At 40.4% G+C, this 19,941-nt stretch overlaps 1 long non-coding RNA gene across 2 annotated transcripts in view; it reads right to left on the bottom strand.

Annotated features, from left to right (window-relative positions):
• Positions 1 to 19,731, bottom strand: part of LOC137851443 (uncharacterized) — a 29,014-nt gene extending 9,283 nt beyond the window's left edge. Inside the window, exon 1 of one of the 2 annotated variants that reach the window (XR_011093184.1) lies at positions 19,670 to 19,731. This is a non-coding gene — a long non-coding RNA (uncharacterized lncRNA). The other variant, XR_011093183.1, reaches the window with a different exon arrangement.
• Between the last annotated feature and the right edge of the window lie 210 nt (positions 19,732 to 19,941).

The following is a 19,941-nucleotide window of genomic DNA, read 5'->3' as shown; positions in this document are numbered from 1 at the left end:
CTCCAGCCTGAAAGCAATCAGGGAACCTCAACTTCAGAAACCTCTGCTTTTTCCCTTTTCCCCTGCCCACATTTCTTGAATCTTCCTCATAGGTGTAACACACTTATTTCAAGGCTGCTCTATGCACCAATTTCAAGAAAATGTTACAAAAAAGGCAGCCTTACTGCACGTAAATGTTGCAAATGCGTGTTAGGTTAAACAAGGTAGCTAGCATAAAGGTAATGCTATTTAAGCCCTGGATATGGTCACAGCTCACCCACTCAGGTGGGACTGTGCTGAACCATTGCATGAGAAAATCTAACATGAAAATTGATTGTAATGGTTTTGTGGTTTTTTTTTGCTTGTTTGTTGTTGTTGTTGTTGTTGTTGTTTTTTCTTAGTGATAGACTTTTTAATTTGGATTTTTTTGGGAAAAAAAAAAAAACAATGGTCATTTCACCACTTATGACTAAATAATAGTCCATCCTATTGAAAACGTCAGAAATTCACCATTGTTTTAGTCTAAACTAGTAATGACAAAAACCTATACAGTAAGTAAATTAGAAACTTTTTATATATATATATATATATATATAAATACTCTAAAATTCACAGGCTTCCTCTCATCAGCATGAAACTGCAAACTCTTTCACTAATGGAGAGCAATAATGCTAGTCTACTCAGAGTCATTTGAACAAGGGATTCATGTGACACAGATGCTTTTATCTCCTCTTTCCCTCTCCCTTACTACCTGACAGATCTGGGAATCAGTCTCTGTCTCAGATTTTCCTCACACTTGCCCAGCCATTTGTTCCAGGCTACTTGTGAGTTCCATGGCTTTGCAGGGAAGCAAAGCAAACACAGCATTAACAAACAACAAAGAACTGGCAACTGCAAGCAGCCATGAACCTGATTCACAACCCTCCAAAATTATATGGTGTTTGGACAAAGAAAATGCACAAGGGTTTGTAGTTTGGCTGCTTTCTTTGGAATCGTATGATTTCTGGGGATATCCAATATTCAGCCAGCAACCTTTCAGGTCCAAGTATAGCAGTCATGGAGGGAGCAAAGCATCTCACTAAAGTCTGCCTCTGACACAGCACTTTTAATCTGGTGGGGAGAAATTTGAAAATTTGAAACCTTTTGGAAGCTTGAACTCTGATGGACGTGGTTTATTCCAAAGGCAGAGAATAACTTGATCTCTGCACTAATCAGGATCATCATGGAATTACTGAAAGCATTTTAATTTTCTTTTTGTCCTAACTTAACCATTTCTAGTCAGGAAAAAAAAAATGGCATTAATTCCTTATCAGTCTTCCAAATATTTCTTAACACGTGTGGGAAAGAAAGCAGCAGATAAGAGGAAGGCAACATTTCCATTTTCCCTAACATATTATGGTCAGGAAAAGGCACTGACAGACTGAAGAGGACACCAAGACAGTCAGGGGGCTGGAGCTTACAATGTACAAGGACTGTGAAAGCTGGGTTTATTCAGGTTGGAGAAGAGGTGGCTTAATGTAAATCTGTCTAGTAAGAGCATGTAGAGCAGATAACATCATTGTTTTCTCAAAGATACATAAGGATGGGATAAGAGACAACGGACAACAGAATTACAATGTAAGAAATTCCAATAAGATATTAAAGAAACAAAATTTCACTGCAAGGATAGTCAAATCTGGAGCAGGGACTCAGAGAGTAGGGTCTCCATCTATCAAGGTATCTGAAACATGCCTGGACATGGCCTTGCTCCAGCTGGACATGCCATGAATAGCGGGTGGAACTAGAGACCTCCATAGATCTCTTTGGAACTATATCACATGGATCTATATAATACACATCTTATTCTATGAGCCCATGGTAAGTTCCTAGTTTTTCTGCTGTAGTTTTTAGTGTACATTTATTGGGTTTGGTTCAGTTGAGATGGGCACGTGGATCCAGATTTGCTTTACACTGAATGCTGGAAGTAAGCCCCCACTTTGAGCATCGCTTGAATTCAGGGGAAAATTGCCAGAAGTGCCAGTCATTGCCAGTCATTGCTGCCAGCCATTGCTCAGCAGATTATGCAATGTCACCCACACAAGGTGGGATATAGTCCTCTCAAACATCCTGCATGCAGTCCTACACTGGAGGGATGCATTTTCTCACCATCCTACACCTGCTTAAAGCATAAACTACAATGCAAATGCTGCCAAAATTTGTCCTGTTGCTAGGATTAAAGGCATAATCAAAACCCTATTGGAGTCAGTAATGTGGCTTCCCAATAATTTCTGTGGCTGTTATGTGAGCCCATATATGAACACTTGTAACTTCCAGTAGTGAAATATCTTGTCTGTTTTAAGTGGTTTTGGCCTCAGCAGACATGAGTACATCACATATTGTTGTTTTAAATACCTTCTCAGATATCTCTTAAGTATCATCATGCCACCAGCATAGTAAAGTGAAATATTTTGTTTTAAAAAACACTACAGTGTTTTACAGGGTAAACTACCACTTAATTATTGTGAATAGATAATACTTTATTAACCTGTATTAACACAATCCATCCAAGTTCCCACTTTTCAAGAACTGTATTCAGTTAGAAAAAAAGTTTGATGAGAACATTGTTGAAAAGGAAAAGGACTTTGCAACAGGGTGAGGAATGGAAATGATCTAGACAAGATACCAGGGCTGAAAGTCTGGTCAACAGGAAAGTTATGGTCTGTTAAGAAGTGACTTCAGGAAAGATCTGAGGATTGGATCACCAATGTTTTCGAAAAGTTATTTAAGAAATCTTATATGTTTTCACAGGATGAATAGATTAATTCTAGTTGGAAGGGATCTCAGGAGGTTTCTAATCCTAACCTCTGCTCTATCCATGTATTATCATCAAAAGCCTGATTCCGTTTTAATATAATCTCTTTGTTGGTACAGGCAGGGTGTTGTGAAGTGTCCCCAAAGCTGTCTCTTCTCCATACTGAAAAAATCTTTATCCTCAAGTTCTACTCAGAGGGAAAGTAATGGGGTGACAGCAGGGGATGGGGAATGCCGTGGTGGGGGTGGGGCTGGAAGAAAGCCGAGACTAGGCAACATATCCACTTTCTGGATAAGTAAAAGTCTGATTTCCTGAAGTCTAGTCTCCATACTCTATCTTACCTTCCTTAGGCACAGCAGGAACTTCACAGTCCACTTTGAACCATGGAATGATAGAACATCCCAAGTTGGAAGGGACCCACAAGGATCATTGAGTCCAACTCCTGGCTCCACACAGGACCACCCAAAAATCAGACCCTGTATCTGACAATGTTGTCCAAAGGCTTCTTGAACTCCACTGCCCTGAGGAGCTTGTCCCAGTGCCCAACCACCCCCTCAGTGCAGAAACTTTTCCTAACACCCAGCCTGACCCTTCCTTGTCACAGTTTACATATAAGCATATTATATACATATATATAAAGCAGGAGGTTTGGAAATTATTCACAAACTTAGAGCTTTAGTCTCTTCTGCTGTGCAAAACTGGAATATGATGAACCCCCCGTTTGCTCAGGGCTGTGAAGTGGGTGCTGGTACACTGTCTCTGCCTTGGTGGGAACATTTTGGTAGTCGCTGTAGCTTGCTTTGAAAAGGATCTTTGATTAATAATTTATGGGTGGTCATGAGACAGTTTTCCTACTCAATATAAATGCTCTCCTTAATTCCAGGTTATTAAGCCTATCAGGAAATAATTAAGCCTTCCCCCCCCTCCCCCCCCCCCCCCCTTTCCTTTCTCTTTCTTTCTTTCTCTCTCTCTCTCTTTCTTTTTGTAGGGGTTTCCTTTGATCAGTAACCAGATGCTGGAACGGATTTGATTTAAAGTTTTCATGATATCAAGGATTGATAATCTGAGATTTCTTGCTGCTGTCAGGAATATTTACCAGTCAGCAAGTTGTGTCTGCAAGTTGTTACCAGCTGGTGATAGCTCTCAATTTGCTATAGGAGGAACAGGACTTTGGCAGGCTTCCTCACAATATGGAAATGTGGTATGTGGCAACAGGGATATCAAACAGTGGCTGTCAGTCACCACTCAGTGCTGAGGACATCAGCCACTGTGGAGATGGGGAGTAGGCCTGCAGGCAGAGCTGGGCACCCTGGGGAAAGAGGAGAGGAGGACAACAGGGGAGAGGCTGAGGTTGGGATGGGAAGGGGGGCCAGGAGCGGGAGGAGAAGGATTTAAATTGAGAGATAGACAGAAGTTCATCACAGGAGACAGTTGGGGTGGCAGGATAAAATGGATTTTTCTATCTGCTCACTCCCAAGGGCTACAGAGGGGTTGGCTGTGCTCCAAGCTCCACAGAGGGCTGAAACTCAGATGAGGAGCAACTCCCAGCAAAGGGACAGATCTTCTACTCTTGCCTCCCTGTGTCAACAGAGTTCTCTGAAGTCCGCAGAATATTTTACTTGCCAGTGGAGTAGCAAGAGTGGACTTCATCTCTGACTCCTCCACACAGCAGCATACAGAGCTGAGTCCAGGCCACCCACACAGCAACATCTCCTCTCAGCCATAAAACTACCCCAGCTGAAGAGTCTGGCTCCATGTCTTGTTCTGATAATGATTTGCCACTGTGGACATGAGAGAAGAAGAATTTGGTAGCTGCAGGATTAATCATGCTGTGCTGCCCTCATGCAATACTGGTCACTGAGGTAAGAGCCAAGGAAAGAGCAATGAGCAACAGCAATTTGCACTGCGTCAGGACTGCAGGATGAGCTCCTCTTTGTCAACACCAAGAAAGAGGTGATATAAATTCTGCAGTCTACAGAGGGGGGACCTTCATATTTCAAAGCAGCAAAAGTTTTCATGTGGCTATACAATAGAAACAAGTACTCCAAGAAAGTTAATATTCCTAGCAGTTGTAGAACAAAGTTCTTGATTTAAGTTTTATTTGACAACTCTACCTGATGCTACATCCCTGACCAAATTGTCAGCAGCAAAACACCTTTCTAGCACTCTGTTACTTGTAAGTCTTAACCCCCTAATGAATCCTATCAGAAAACAGACTCACATATTGCTAATTTGCAGATTTACCTTTTGCCTGTGCATCTTTGCTTATATTGTGAAATGCAATTCCATTCCAGTCCTTCTGGTGATATTTGACTGAAGTCTTGGTCTGATCTTAGTTTAGCATCCTCAATTTAGTATTCTTAGTTTATTTTCCGCAATTGTTTTTCAGATTTCCCTATCAAATAACATCACAATTCATATTCATGTTGCTTTTTTTTTTTTTTTTTTTTTTTTTTTTAATCTGAAATCACATCTACAGGCTCTACATGTCAAATACAACTGGTGGAATAAAAAACATCCTATGCTATGAGTAGAGCAAATTTTAAGGAGAATTTATTGTTTGGTGAACTTGTGTGGTGCACAGAAGATAAAAGTAAGAAAAACCTCAGCTTGTGATTCTAGGTATGGAACTGTAGTTATCTAAGGAAAGAGCAAGGAGTTAGATAAAGAATGAACGGAAGTGTGTGTTTGGGGGGGAGGGGGAGGCAGGGAGGAGGGAAGGAGAAATGGAGCTGTAAAGCTTTCTGCAATCTAAAGAGAGAAGTACAGGTCTGCAGGCAAAGGACACAAAGAAGAGATTTCAGGCCAGCTCCCAAATTCCTTTTTGTTTGAACATTTTGTAAACAAATGTGGAGTCTTCAGCATAGCAGGAGGTGATGGATGCGCACTGCTGAAGACAGTAAGTGGTTTAGGAGCCAACAGCTCTTTGGAAGAAAGGATCTAGGCATCAAGGAGAAGGTGAGACTGACTTTTTAACAGATTTAGATATCGTCTGGCAGAGCAGAACAACACATAGACTCTGAGAGCCAATGCCTAGGGAAATTCCCAGTGCTGTGAGCCCCGGCTCCACTCTATCTGGCTCTCTAGGGAGAGCATGGGGAGAATTTAATACCTGTAGAGAGATCTTCCAAGGCCTGGCCAACTCTGCTGGAAGCTGCTAAACCATCTGCAAGATGAACATGGCCTCATTTTACACCCTGCCCAATAAGCTGCTCAGGCAGCATCAGCTCTTGCCCTGTGTTTGTAATCTGATTTTCCAGACACCTTCTTCCTGACCTCAGGTCTTCAGAGGGTGATGCTAGCACAGAGAGAGGCTCGTTCACTGCACATCAGAAATCCAAACTCTTGTTTTTAAAATGTATGACCTGCTCTCCATTTTTTCTTTGAAATCTTCTAGCTATTCCAGACATCTGACTAGTCTAAGGTCAAAACACACTAAAACAAACAAACAAAATAAAATCAAAGCAACTGAAAGACCCATTCGCAGGGAAAGGTTTGGGTAATGCAGTGCTAATTCTTTGCTTTCCTCACATGAAGCATCAAAAGCAACAGCATAGTCTTTATCTTCCCCACACCATCAAAGCAACTGAGATAAGAAGGAAGAGACACACTATACCTTCATTTACACCACAGTGAATTCACGGCATTGCTCTCAGCCCACGGAGCCAAAGGAATCTATTAAAAATTATATCTACCCCAAGCAGGTCTAAACAGAGTTGAGACCTACAAACTGTGGAGGTCTAGGTGAGTTGAGGGGGGGGAGCTGATTAAATTTGATAAATTTAATAGCATTTATATTGTGCCAACATGCCTACATCAGAAAGAAGACCTGAGGCCAGTGAGTCTACATGCATAAAATACTTGCTTAGACTAATGCATTGATAGAAAACTGCTTTATTTTGATACAGTTCATATTGTTCTGTAATTTGCTAGGCCAATGTAAACAATTTGCTACTAGTATAACTGCCCATTCCCTCGAGTATTTTCTCTGTTGCTGTTTCAATTAAACCACTGTAGTTAAAGTGGCAAAACTCTCAAATACAGACAAGCCCCTTTTAGAGGAAACCCAAACTGCCTGCCAAATAGGAATTTGTACTGCTCAAATAAACTCTACACAAACAGAATATTCAAACGCTTCCAGTCAATAAACATCAATGATATTAGCTCATAGACTGCCAGAGTGGGCTAGTGGTATGAAGGCAGTTAGGGGACTAAATATGGAGATGCAACAAGTATATAAAACTGCCTAAGCAGTCTAGGTGGACCTTTCTTCTTTCATAAGTGTGTATCTCCAGACACCTGACTGCCTTTGTAGATCTGCCTGAAAATATTAATTTTTTCAGGTTAGGAAAGCAAAAGCCAATTTAGAATTAAATTTGGCCAGTGACATCAAGGGCAATAAGAAAGGGTTCTATAGGTACATTGGTGATAAAAGGAAGACTAGGGAAATTGTGTGCCCTATCCGGAAGATAACAGAGACCTGGTCACCTAGGATATGGAGAAGGCTGAGGTGCTCAATGACTATTTTGCCTCAGTCTTCACCAGCAAGAGCTCCAGCCACATGGTCCAGGCCCCAGAAGGCAAAGGCAGAGATTGGAAGAATGAAGAACCAACCACTGTAGGAGAAGATCAGGTTCAAGACTATCTAAGGAACTTGAACATGCACAGTACCATGGGACCTGATGAGATACATTCATGGGTCCTAAAGGAACTGGCAAACTGGAAGATGAAGTTGCTAAGCCTTTCTCCATCATATTTGGGAAGTCGTGTCAGTCTAATGAAGTTCCCACTAACTGGAATAAGGGAAACATAACCTCAGTTTTCAAAACAGCAAAAAAGAAGGAACCGGCAAACTACAGGCCAGTCAGTCCCACCTCTGTGCCTGGCAAGATCATGGAGCAGATTCTCCTGGAAACTATGCTAAGGCACATAGAAAATAAAGAGGTGATTGGTGACAGCCAACATGACTTCACTAAAGGCAGATCATGCCTGACAAATCTGGTTGCCTTCTATGACAGAGTTACAGCATTGGTGGATAGGGGAAGAGCCATTGACATCATCTACTTGTCTTTTTGCAAAGCATTTGACACTGTCCTCCATTATATCCTTCTCTCTAAATTGGCAGGACATGAATGTGATGGATGAACCCCTCAGTGGATAAGGAATTGGCTGGATGGTTGCACTCAAGAGTTGTGGTCAATGGTTCAATGTCCAGATGGTAACAAGTGATGTTCCTTGAGGATCGTGATTGGGTCCAGCACTGTTTGCCATCTTTGTGGTGACATGGACAGTGAAATTGGGTGCATCCTCAGCAAGTTTGCTGATGACACCAAGTTGTGTGGTGAGGTCAACACACTGAAGGGAAAGGATGCCATGCAGAAGCACCTGGACAGGCTTGAGAGGTGGGCCTGTTTGAACCTCTAGATGTTCAACAAGGCCAAGTGCAAGGCCTTCACCTGAGTCAGGGCCATCCCAAGCACAAACACAGTCTGGACAGAGAATGGATTGAAAGCAGTCCTGTTGATAAGGACCTGGGGGGTGTTGGTTGATGAGAAGCTCAACATAAACCAGCAATGTGTGCTTGCAGCCCAGAAAGCCAGCTGTATCCTGTGTTGCACCAAAAGAATTACGTCCAGCAGGTCAAGAGAGGTGATTCTCCCTGTCTACTCTGCTCTCATGAGATGCCACCTGGAGTACTGCATTCAGCTCTGGGGCCCCCAGCACAGGAAAGACACAGAAGTATTAGAACAAGTCCAGAGGAGGCCCATGAAGATGATCAAGGGGCTGGAGCAGCTGTCCTACAAAGACAGGGTGAGAGAGCTGGGATTGTTCAGCCTGGAGAAGAGAAGGCTCTGGGGAGACCTTACAGCAGCCTACCAGTACCTAAACGGGGTCTACAGGAAAGGTAGGGAGGGATTTTTTTTCAGGCGGTGTAGGGATAGGACACGGGTTAATGGTTTAAAAATAAAAGAGGGCAGGTTTAGAAATAAGGAAGAAATTATTCACTCTGAGGGTGGGGAAGCACTGGAACAGGTTGCCCAGAGAAGCTGTGGATGCCCCATCCCTGGAAGTATTTAAGGCCAATTAGTTCTTGGTCTGGAGACCTTTTCTGTGCATTTACTTCAGCTGCCTGCTTAAAATGGCAGATTAGCAAGGATCCATCAGTTGCATACAAAATGGAGTTATCCTTCATCAGAAGAACTGGGAGCCTAGCTTTATTAAGCACCGAGCTGCAGCCTGTTTCACTGTGGCAAAGGTTGTGCAACCCAGGACACTCTGGTACCTTCTCCATTGCTGAGGTGGAAAAAAAAACAACAAAGCATCAAGTCAGGGTTGGGAAAGAAAGGGAGGTGTGTGAACTATATAACCTCTCAAGGTCCCTTCCTAATCTGCTTGCAAGGATTCTGTGCTGTGGGAAGTAAATCCTGGCACACACAAGTAGAAACCTTGTGCTATATTTGTTGGCAGAGTTTGAGCAACCTCTGTTCCCTTCTCCATAACAGCTCATGTACTACTGACAGCAGTACTGTGGTTCTCATGTCCCAGCTGTATTCCAGCATTAGAGGTCACAGTGAGCATTAAACACTGAAGGTTCAAAAAAAGAAAAAAAAGAAAAAAAAATTGAACTTTTTTTTTTTTTTTAAGAGATGTTTTAACTGGAGAATAGTGATTCCAACAGATTTAAGTGTAGCTCTTTCTCATCTACCTTGCCTTGTTTTGCCTAGGCAAAGGATACCAAAAATAAGATCCTTCCAAATAAAAATATTCAATTTTTATCCACATCTGATGTTTTCCTTTGCAAATTCCCTAGACAATTGTGTGCTTTAAGCAAAATCAGTGCCTGTGCTCAGTAATAGATTTGGTATTAGTGAAGATCCACTGGGATATTTTTAAAATTCACTGGTGTGTGTTCTCTCTATGGTAAAGACTTAGAAAGAGTACAGCTTTACCGTTGCTGGATATCTCTGAAACAGAGCAGACTTGTTCTTCTAATTTCTTCATAAAGCTGGTGTCAGACTGCTGACATAAAACACGGAAGTTACTTCCCCTTAAGATCATTTGATATTGCAGGCCTACATCTCACATGGTGCATGTACATTAGCATTTCACATTGTAACATATTTATACTTTTGAAGCAAATCCCATCTTTGTCTCTTAGTGCACTTTGGTTCCTGTTGTACAGCATCCTCAGATTGTTTCCCAAATCCCATTCAGATGGAACAGGACTAGAAGAGGCCCTCGTGGAGTAATCTGCTCTGATTTGTATGGGTGCTATGGGAAACAGTGTAGGTGTCAGATCCTCAACACTGATTATTTCACCCTATGAATTTGAACATAGTAGAATCTGCTCCATGTTAATATGGACATTGATCTTCTGGGGCTCTATTGCATCTTCCTTCTTTTTCTCTTCTTTCATTTGTTGTTGGTCCCACTGTCTTTAATTATCATTCATTTTAAAATTTGTCAAACAGCTTCCATTTAAGCAGCCTCTGTGGAATGTTAATGACCCCTGACTTAGTGTTGCAACACTTCCAGCTGATAGTTTCGTATTTTGCCTTGATCTAAGTAAGCAATTTCTGACAAGTTATAACAGTTAAGTATTTTCCACTATAGTTTTGATGTCCATATTTATTTATTTTTTCTGAAGAAGTCTGAGTCTTCTAATAATTCAATTGCAAATCTGATTCTGAATAATATTCAGTAGTAAGCATGCAAGGAAATCAAATACATGTAAAACGTAGGTCCTCAGGTGACTAAAATGAGCTCTCTTGAAATAATACTTAGGAATAAATCCATATACCTCTACATCTCTTGTGCAGAATATTTGTAATATTTGATGACCCACAATTTTAAACAAGGGAGAAGAAAAGGTTTATCTATGTCTCACAGATATACTCTTCTCAAAGTGGAGAATTAATCCCATTTACCCTTTCACAACTGAAATTAGAAATTTGAGACTCCTCTGTATAGGAATGGAGCAAGTGACTTTAGATGGCATTTCAGCCCTCTAAAATCTGAATTGCCCAGTAGAGATACTTGTGTTTCTTAGTTGAGCATGCCGGTGTCCATGGTGACCTGTCTACTGTCAAACTGAAAATGTTATCATAGACTTGCACCAACAAGAAATTGAATACTTTCCATTTCTGATATAACTTCTGTTTTTATATAACACCAGGATACAACAGGATAGCAAAGTGGTTGGTCAGTAGCATACTCTACTTACTGCAGCTTTCATAATGGATAATGAAGAATCAGGCAAAAACAACCGTGAGAGCTATAAAAGAGTTTACATTCATGGATCCCTCAATAAAACATTTTTTGCATTAATTACTTCTAAATTATTGCATTAATTTCTTCTAAAGAGAAGCTGACGCTGCAGCTTTGGTAATACTCTCTATGAAAGAATGGAAAAAGAAGTACTAAAAAGATACAGCCTACTGGGAACATCAAGATATTAATGGAAAGAGTGCCATCATCCAATGGACATGAGCTTAGGTGCCAGGGTTCAGTTCTCCAGTCTACCAGAGACTTTGGTGTGACCTTGAAAAACTTACTCAAAACTTTGAAGCATGTAGTTAACTAACCATTATCAAAGATGTTGACTTGAATCTTTGGTCCTTCAGCTACTTTTGTATAAAGGGGAAGTAACAACACTTCTCTACACTTCTCTACTTGCATTTTAAGTTGTTCCATTCCTAAGGAGAAAGGGAAGTGATATTTAAGACTGGAAATCACTTACTGCATTGTGATTGTGATATTATGACTCCACAGCTGACAGACGTAATCAAGATCTGCAAGAAACTTGACTGTGTCTGCCAGCATTTGTTCAAGTTGAAAATGAGTTACAGTAGCATTAACTAAATAACCAGACATTTATTCCTTTGTATTAAAAACTACTGTGACTTAACAATACATGTTTTTCTCAAGACCACCAAGAGAGTGGAATCTGTATGAGGACCAATTACTTATCTCTGACATACACAATTGTGCAACAGCATCTGAGCAAGGTTAGCCAAACCTCGTGCTTTTGTATATGTTTCAAATAGTGCCAGAGATTCCCTTTCCAATTCCAAGTTTGTCTCCTTCTTTATTTTACTATATTTCTGTACTTAGGAATCTGGACAAATGCCACCAAAAACTTGAAATCCAGAAATTAAGTCCAGAGTAAATAACAGACCAGTGTCAAACTCCCTCACACTGGCCTGATGCTGGCACTGAAGTGTCATAGCAGTAGTAAAAGTCCAGCACTCTGGATACTCTGACTTCTTTATCTCAGTGTTTAACTAAGGCTATGCCTATCAGGATTGCTTTAGAGCCAATCATACCCATGATTACAGAAGGAGTTTCAAATGTCTAAGTCCCTGTAAAATTAATATTGCTTTTTTTTTTTTTTTTTATTTTCTCTCCATAGAAAAGCTCTGCCATCTGTGAAAAGCTGCAGAAGAGCTGTCATGATATAAGAAAAACATCAGTGAAATATCCTCTATCCATATAGCAGATTATTTACCTACCCATCCCTTTTTCTTTCCATTTTGTTGTCTCCTAGAAATACAGAATAGAACACTAATCTGTTTTGGAAAATATTGACACATTTTTATGAGTCAGGCCTTTGCATCACTTTCACTGAAGACCAGAACTAAGGCATCTTGCTGCCCTCAGTAATGAGCTGGCACAATCCAATGAATAAAGGCAAAGCACCCTGCTCTCTTTTACAAGTCACGCTATGTTCACAAGGATCGCTCCTCTCAACCACTTCCATATTTTCCCCATTGCAAGCACAGCAGATACAATTAGCCTCTTGTTCTTAGGAATAATCTGTTAAGGAAACCCATGTTTTTCATTAGCTCCAAAGTGTTTTAAATGGCCTGGTTCTACTCTGCGCACAGCAATGCTCATACTACTAGAAGAGTAGAAGTTACTTTTGCACATTGACATCTCATATCTTGTGATTCAAGGTATCACTTTCCTCTGTCACGGTATTCATTCTCAGCCTGGTGAATGTGATGACAGAAGTGGCACATGGGGTGATAATGAACCCGACATGGCTGTATGGTTATTTGCATCTGTTTCTTTTGCTGACTGTTTTTACAAGGTCAATGGGAGAGTCTACATGCCGTGCTTTGTGCCATAAATCCTTGAGACTTGTTCCCCTCACCTTTTCCCCTCCATAAGGAAAAAAAAAGTTGTAACAATTAACTCATGCAAAATAATTACTGCATTTGTTGACAGATCACATTTCCATCAACGCAAAGAGCTTTGACGTTGACATGAGAAGGATTTTTTTTGAGTTCACAACACTCTTGCTGTATATTAATATGTTACCTTTGCTTAGGACAGCTATTATTCCTATTATTATAATACTAATGAAGCCAGGGAACAAAAAAAAAAAAAAAAAAAAAAAAAAAACAACAAATGATACTTGCTTTCCAAGACCAATTCCAGGGTATTATGCCTCCACCCATCATTGCAGAATATTCAGGGCAATGTCAATGTGATGGCAGGAGTAGAACAAACATTTAAATGTTAGTTACAGACCTAGCTGTGATTGAGTAAGAAAAAATCCTTTCCTCTGCCAAAAGCAGAGCATAAGGATGGCGGTTGCTAAATATTGCCAGGTGTTCTACAGCTCTTGCATTTTGACACAACTGAGAAACATAGTGGGACCGAACACAAATTAGGACTGATTTTCTGTCATGTTTGCTCAAGGAATAAGAATGAAAGCTGTTCAAAACATTTGTATCAAATCAGTGTGCCAGAAAATTGTGTTTGACTAAGGGAAATGGCCATAAGAATCAGTGCTGACAGCAGATGCTTTCTTATTTTTCTATATTTTTTCTTCTTTTCAAATGGTATTCTTAAAGAATGGACTTTTTCCTATTTTGGCTGGGGAAAAAAAAATGTCATTCTGGTTAAAGAATCCACCAAATTCAGACACACTTCAACATACCTATTCTATCAGCTTCCATTTACCTTACTATCATCAGAGTGTATTTTTCAGAAGCATTCATACACTCTCCACCTCCGATTCTCCTCTCAGAGTAGTGAGCTGAAATGATTTCTATAAGCATATAGCTCTCACAAAAGCCTTGTTATGAATTAGCAGCTAATTAGTGCCAGCTAGCCCACACCTGGGTCTGAATCCTCATCCACAAACTCTAAGAGCTTCTACAAAGAGATGTGAGGTCTTTGGTTGTCCTTTGCTTTGTCACTCAGACCAGGAACCACCCAGTATATGCTTGGGTGACATCTATGTATTTCTGGACAACCTTGGTACTCAGCCTGGCATTCCCTCAGGTGTAACACTTGAGCTGGTTGCCCACAACCTTCTGATTTCACGGAGTCCCACTCACTCCAGTGGGATTCTGTAGAGATGCAGGAGTTTGTTCTGAAAACTTAGATGATGATAAATAGAGATCATCATAAGTAAGGTCATTCAACTTTGTAAAAAACTACCAAGTGGAGCTTAAAATATAGAAGTTGTTCTTGAGCTCTATCACCGCAGTGTGACACCACTGATACTGTAACTTGTCTCAGTGCAGGGTTTGTAGCAACGTCCTGGTGAACCAGAACACTTGAATGCAGTACACAGCTCCCTGTGTCAGTACAAAACTGATGTGGTAACACCATAGACAACCTGTGGTAACTACTGTAATTGTACCAATGTGTTGCTAAAATCTATTTGGGTTAGGTGAGCTATGGTCTACTCCATTACATGTTAATTGCAGGGATGGGAAATCTGGGATTGAAAAAGATTGATGAAAATTCAGCACCAAGCTGCTCTCACAAATGTGCTGAAGAGGAATATCCACTGCCCAAAAAGTGGTGGATATATGACTGAAGCTATGGGGAAATAGATTTACTTCCCATGCTTCTCTTACAAAAAGAGATGGGATGGTATTGTGATAACAGAATGGTAACAGAATAACAGATGGTAACAGAAAATTATTCTGTTCATTGAGTCAGGACAAAGAGAAGACCCCATGGCAAAAGGCAATATATATCGTCTTGAAGGCTCTTAGCACAGGTTCACAAGTGGTGGTTGAACCCTATAATCCGTCTCTGGGGCCTGGTATATTAAGTGCAGCTCATGAAAAGAAAAAGCATTGGAAGCTCTGTTGCAAGGACAGAGCTGAAAAGAGGCCACAGCAGGTCCATGAACGTTGGAGCATGAAGTAGAAATCAACTGTGTCAAAATGAGGCAAGCAAAAACCTTCATTTCTCTCTGGCTTACCATTTCCAGAATATGGGCTGTACTGCCATAACAGATCTCCCTTAAATCTGCCCCAGAGTAAGCCAGACAGCTGCATACATTACATCATTATCCACAGACAACCAAGATTCTCCATGTTCTAATCTTATATTTTTAATAAACCCACCAATCTCTCACCAAGCAAGCAAAGCAAAGATTTGACAAGACTTATTTCTGCAGGACTGACTCACATGGCGTTATGCCTCCTCAGAAAGGGCAAAATGTTCAGACAAATTAATGAAGCAGTTCCTGCAATGAGTGAAACATGCCTACGTGGACGTGGGCTCATAAGAACACTGCATATGGGTGGAGATTAGCAACGAACTGGGGGTGACCAGACAGGAGACTGTTAAATGAAAAATGTCTGGATGTTGAGGCAAGAACCTGGTATAAAAAACAAGGGAAGTAGAAGGGTTCTTGGAGATGGGAAACGTAAAGAGGAAAAGACCACTGAGTTGTGTGGAAAAGGGTGAGGAAAGGACCTTCCCACCTCATCTCTTCTTCCTTATTTCTGATATTTTGCGTTTAAATATCCAGCTGACATTATTACTGGAAAATCTAAGCAGTTAACTCATGGGCCTCTATACCTTGTCCCCAAAGGATTGTGGTCTGCACTTTTTGGAGGTGTCACTTTAGTTCCCGATGCCAAGACCCAGGGTCCCTGCCAGCAGCAGCAGTGTTTCCAGGCAGATGGGGACTCTATGCACTGCTGCTTGGCAGCATGGCCAGGTGTAGGATGAACCAAGCATCCTGACTGCTTGTGAATCCTTGTCTGTGCAGGACAGGTTTACCCTCACCACCTGGGTGATGCTTAGTTCATCCTAGCTGTAGCAGGCTGCAGAAAGAAACCTTTCTCCTTTGTGCTTCCATAAAGCATCTTTAGATGACTACTGAATGAGCTTGTTACTTTCCCCTCTCACCTCCCTACACAAACTCACCCAGCTCCCAGTAGACTGGTTTCTCTGAACATTGTGCCAGTGGTGAAAGCTCAAGGCTGAAAAGCTTTAGTTTTTTTCCTTGTTATTAGTCAGCCTTACACATGGCACAAATTTTCTCAAGAAAGATCCCTACATATATTTCCTGTACAGCTGGTCAGTTAAGCCAGAACTGTTTCCCAAATGCATCAACAGATGTGTCTTTGCAGGCCTAGAGAGTAACATCTTGGACATGAGTATTTCATCTTCAAGGAAGTGAATCCCCTTTTAACAGTTTTAGTTTAGATAAAAATCTTTAAACTGGATTGAGTTGGTTTCTCTAGCCATCAGCCTCATCATTTCAGTAAGTGGTTAACTCATTCACTCCTGTGACGCCTTTTGGGCTGAGGTTTGTTATTTCTTTGTGCTGTTAATCACCTGATAACACTTCGAAAGACATGTAGGTACCTAGGACTGCATTTCTCATATACTTGCTAGAGACAAAATCTGAGCAGCTTCTGCTGAGCTACAACAATAAAGACATTAAGGAAATCCAATCAGTTCCACAAATACGAGGTGCAAGACCTCCTTTTGTTCAGGTAAGTATTTTCCTGCCCCTGTTCAAGAGAAAACAGTGGTCAAATGGTTAAGCTGTATGCTTTAAGAAAATATTTGTTAGCTGAGCTACAGATACTGAAGTTACACCTGAGTAAAGTCCCTATTATTCCCAAAATGAAGTGGAGCATATACCACACAGACTAACTTAGCAAATTGTACCTACTGATATGACTGTCTGTTCCTAGTAAACATTAGCAGACATCCCATTTTCTCAGGTAGTGTAAATTTGCCAGCTACATGAGCCTGTTTCCACAATCTGTAAAAGGTCTGCTTCACTTTTCTCAATATCATAACTGTATTTAAACAAACGCCTTGGTAACATTCAATTCAAACAGCTGGTCCCTTCCCTCTCTCTTTTACAGAATACCTCAAGCACTCTTCCGACAGAGTTAAACACCTTCCTACAATCCACACCTGGAAACCACAAGTATGCAGAATAACAAAAGTTAGTAGCCCAAGGTAAATTTGATATCATCTACTTCTTCAGGTGAGTCATACTTCACAACCCACTTTCTTATGGTGTTTAGTCATTAAAAAAAAGAAAATCTGAGAAGGCTTCCTCTTAAGTGTCTCTAATTCCCTCTGCTAGTTATCACTGACATTCAAATTTGAAGGCTTACACAACTGTTTTATTGTAATTCTTGGAACTAAACCCTTGTGCATCACAGCTTTTGTGCAATAAATATATGCTAAAGTAAAATTAATATCCTCTGTTTAGTCTGAATTCATTGGCACAATGCCTAGAGTGACTAAGGAAAGCGACTAGCATTTATAGAACAAAGCTGGAATTAATTCTTCTAGGGAAATCAACCGGGCTGAGAAAAAGTGTGAGAGGTGGAAAACAATGAGACTCTCACTATCCACAAATCAAGAATCATCATACGTAAACTGGGGCCCAGGAGTTGGAAAGAAGATAACATGTAATAGCTCAGAGAATAAAGGATCTGATCCAAACTTCTTGACTGTTAGTAGAAGTCTGTACGGTTCTGTCAGTGGGGCTTGGATGATGTCTGTATACACTGAACTGCTAGCAGTCATGCATCCAAACTCTATTCTCATTCATCCTGGTGTAAAAACAGAATTAATACATCAGAATACAAATGGATACACTTCTCACCATGGGGCAGACAAAGCAGCTTTGTAAACAAAGCAGCTGTACACACCCAAAAAAAAATTATATTCCACCCCACCCATTCAGTGTGATGACAAGGAAAAAATTGCCTGGATTATCCAATAATATCCCAATATAAATGTTTTGGTCAAGACTTTGAGCCATAGAAATGTAGTTGAAGGGCTTTCATAGCACAGACTGTAAAGGCTGCAGTGATGTCTACCTTGCTGTAAACTAGGTCTGTGCTAACGAATAAATTTTTGCTATGAATTCAGTAGCAAAAACAAACTCACATACCCAAAATGCTTGAAACAGAATGACTAATTAAGTTCTACTAATCTGTAAGCAGTTTATAGTTGAAACATTTGAGGGTTAAGTAATGTCATGAGTGGGGTCATATTATGGGTGAACCTGGAAGCAGCTGAGCCTGAAGGAAGATGTTTTAGATTAGAGGACATGGATATCTGTTTTGAAACCAAAACTTAATCACTGTTCCTATAACAAGTATTTCCATAATATTATCACATCAAAGGGATGAGTTGTGTTTCTTCAGAGAAGAATGGTACATAAAAACAGTAGCAACATTGAACATCCCACTCTACTGAAGAAAAATTGTCTTACAAGCTGCAACAAAGTAATTACAAAAAGTCTCTGTATTAAGACAAATTGACTAAAGAGAATGTGGTAATTTTGGTTGTTATTGTTCAATATGTATTGTATTAGAATATTTCCCTAGATCTACCAACTGAATATTTAAATTAAAATATAACACTTATCTGCATGAATAAAGAAAAGATAAAAACAATGGATATCAAGCAAATGGGTAACATAAACATCAAAAAAAAAAGTTGGAAACCTAATCACAATTGTACCTCTAGTTTCAATTCCTTGAGAAACAGCAATTTAAATGTTTTTATTAATAAGTATTATAGAATAAAGGGCTTGGTGCATGAATTACAATTACTTTGATTATTTATTTATTTATTTATTTATTTATTTATTTAATGTGATGCAGTTAGCCGCTAATCAAACAGACTTTCTTGTATGTTAGTATGTAATATCTTTCTGGTATCAGATTGTTTCTAAGAACAATAATAACCAGCAATGATAGCATATGAAGTTCTAGTTGAAGGAGAATGGAGCACTCGATAATTGATTAAAGACATCCTTCAACCCTTGAAAGAGTTGACAAATAAAATCACAACGAGTTTTATGGCCCCAAAAGGAAAACAAGTCTAAAAGAAATTCTGGAGGAAAGGTTTAACTATTCATACACAGTTTGAGCAGGTCATGACATTTTACTCATCATTAAGCCTTGGCACTGTAGTTAATAAAACTACAGGGGATTATATCTCAGCTGTCAGTAATACACCATATGATTGTAGTTGTTGCAAGGCAGTAACTAGATCCCAAAAGTATGATTATAGGGTGCTGTGTTGTTCATTATCAGGACTCTGCAATGATGTTTGTAGAGATGATGCCATGTGATGCTTACTTCTCTTTAACTCTATTTAATGTCTGTAATTATTGATATATGCATTTATTACCAAAAAGTTAGCATTAAGTATAAATAGCATTAATAAAGACAACTTTTTATGTTTACTGCTATTAATACAGCATGATACCGGTAAAGCAAAGCTCTGTATAAAACTAGATTTATTTGGAAACTCAATATTTCCATTCCCATTTCTGTGCTTTAACCCAGCTGGCAGCTATGCACCACACAGCCATTTTGCTCACCTTATCCTCCCAGTGGGATGGGGAAACTGGGAAAAAAATGTGTGTTGATATAAAGATGGTTTAGTGGGAGAGAAGGAGAAGGAGAAGGAGAAGGAGAAGGAGAAGGAGAAGGAGAAGGAGAAGGAGAAGGAGAAGGAGAAGGAGAAGGAGAAGGAGAAGGAGAAGGAGAAGGAGAAGGAGAAGGAGAAGGAGAAGGAGAAGGAGAAGGAGAAGGAGAAGGAGAAAGAAGGAGAAAACAAGTGATGCACAATGAAATTGCTCACCACCTGCTGACTGATGCCCAGCCTGTCCGTGAGCGGCTGGTGCCCCCGCCCTGGCTGCCCCCTCCTCCCTCTCCCCACCCCCCCCATATTAATAGTTCTGCATGACGTCAGATGATATGGAATACCCCTTTGGCTAGTCTGGGTCAGATGTCCTCATTCTGTTCCCTCCCAGCTCCTCATGCACCCCCAGACTCCTCACTGGTGGGGCAGTTTGAGAAGCTGAAAAGTCCTTGACTTAGTGTAAGCACTGCTGTGCAACAACTAAAACATCAGTG

This window comes from Anas acuta, chromosome 2, assembly GCF_963932015.1.
Source record: "Anas acuta chromosome 2, bAnaAcu1.1, whole genome shotgun sequence".
NCBI classification, from domain to species: domain Eukaryota; kingdom Metazoa; phylum Chordata; class Aves; order Anseriformes; family Anatidae; genus Anas; species Anas acuta.
The sequence above is the reverse complement of the archived record's forward strand: the minus strand, read 5'-3'. Positions and strand labels throughout refer to the sequence as shown.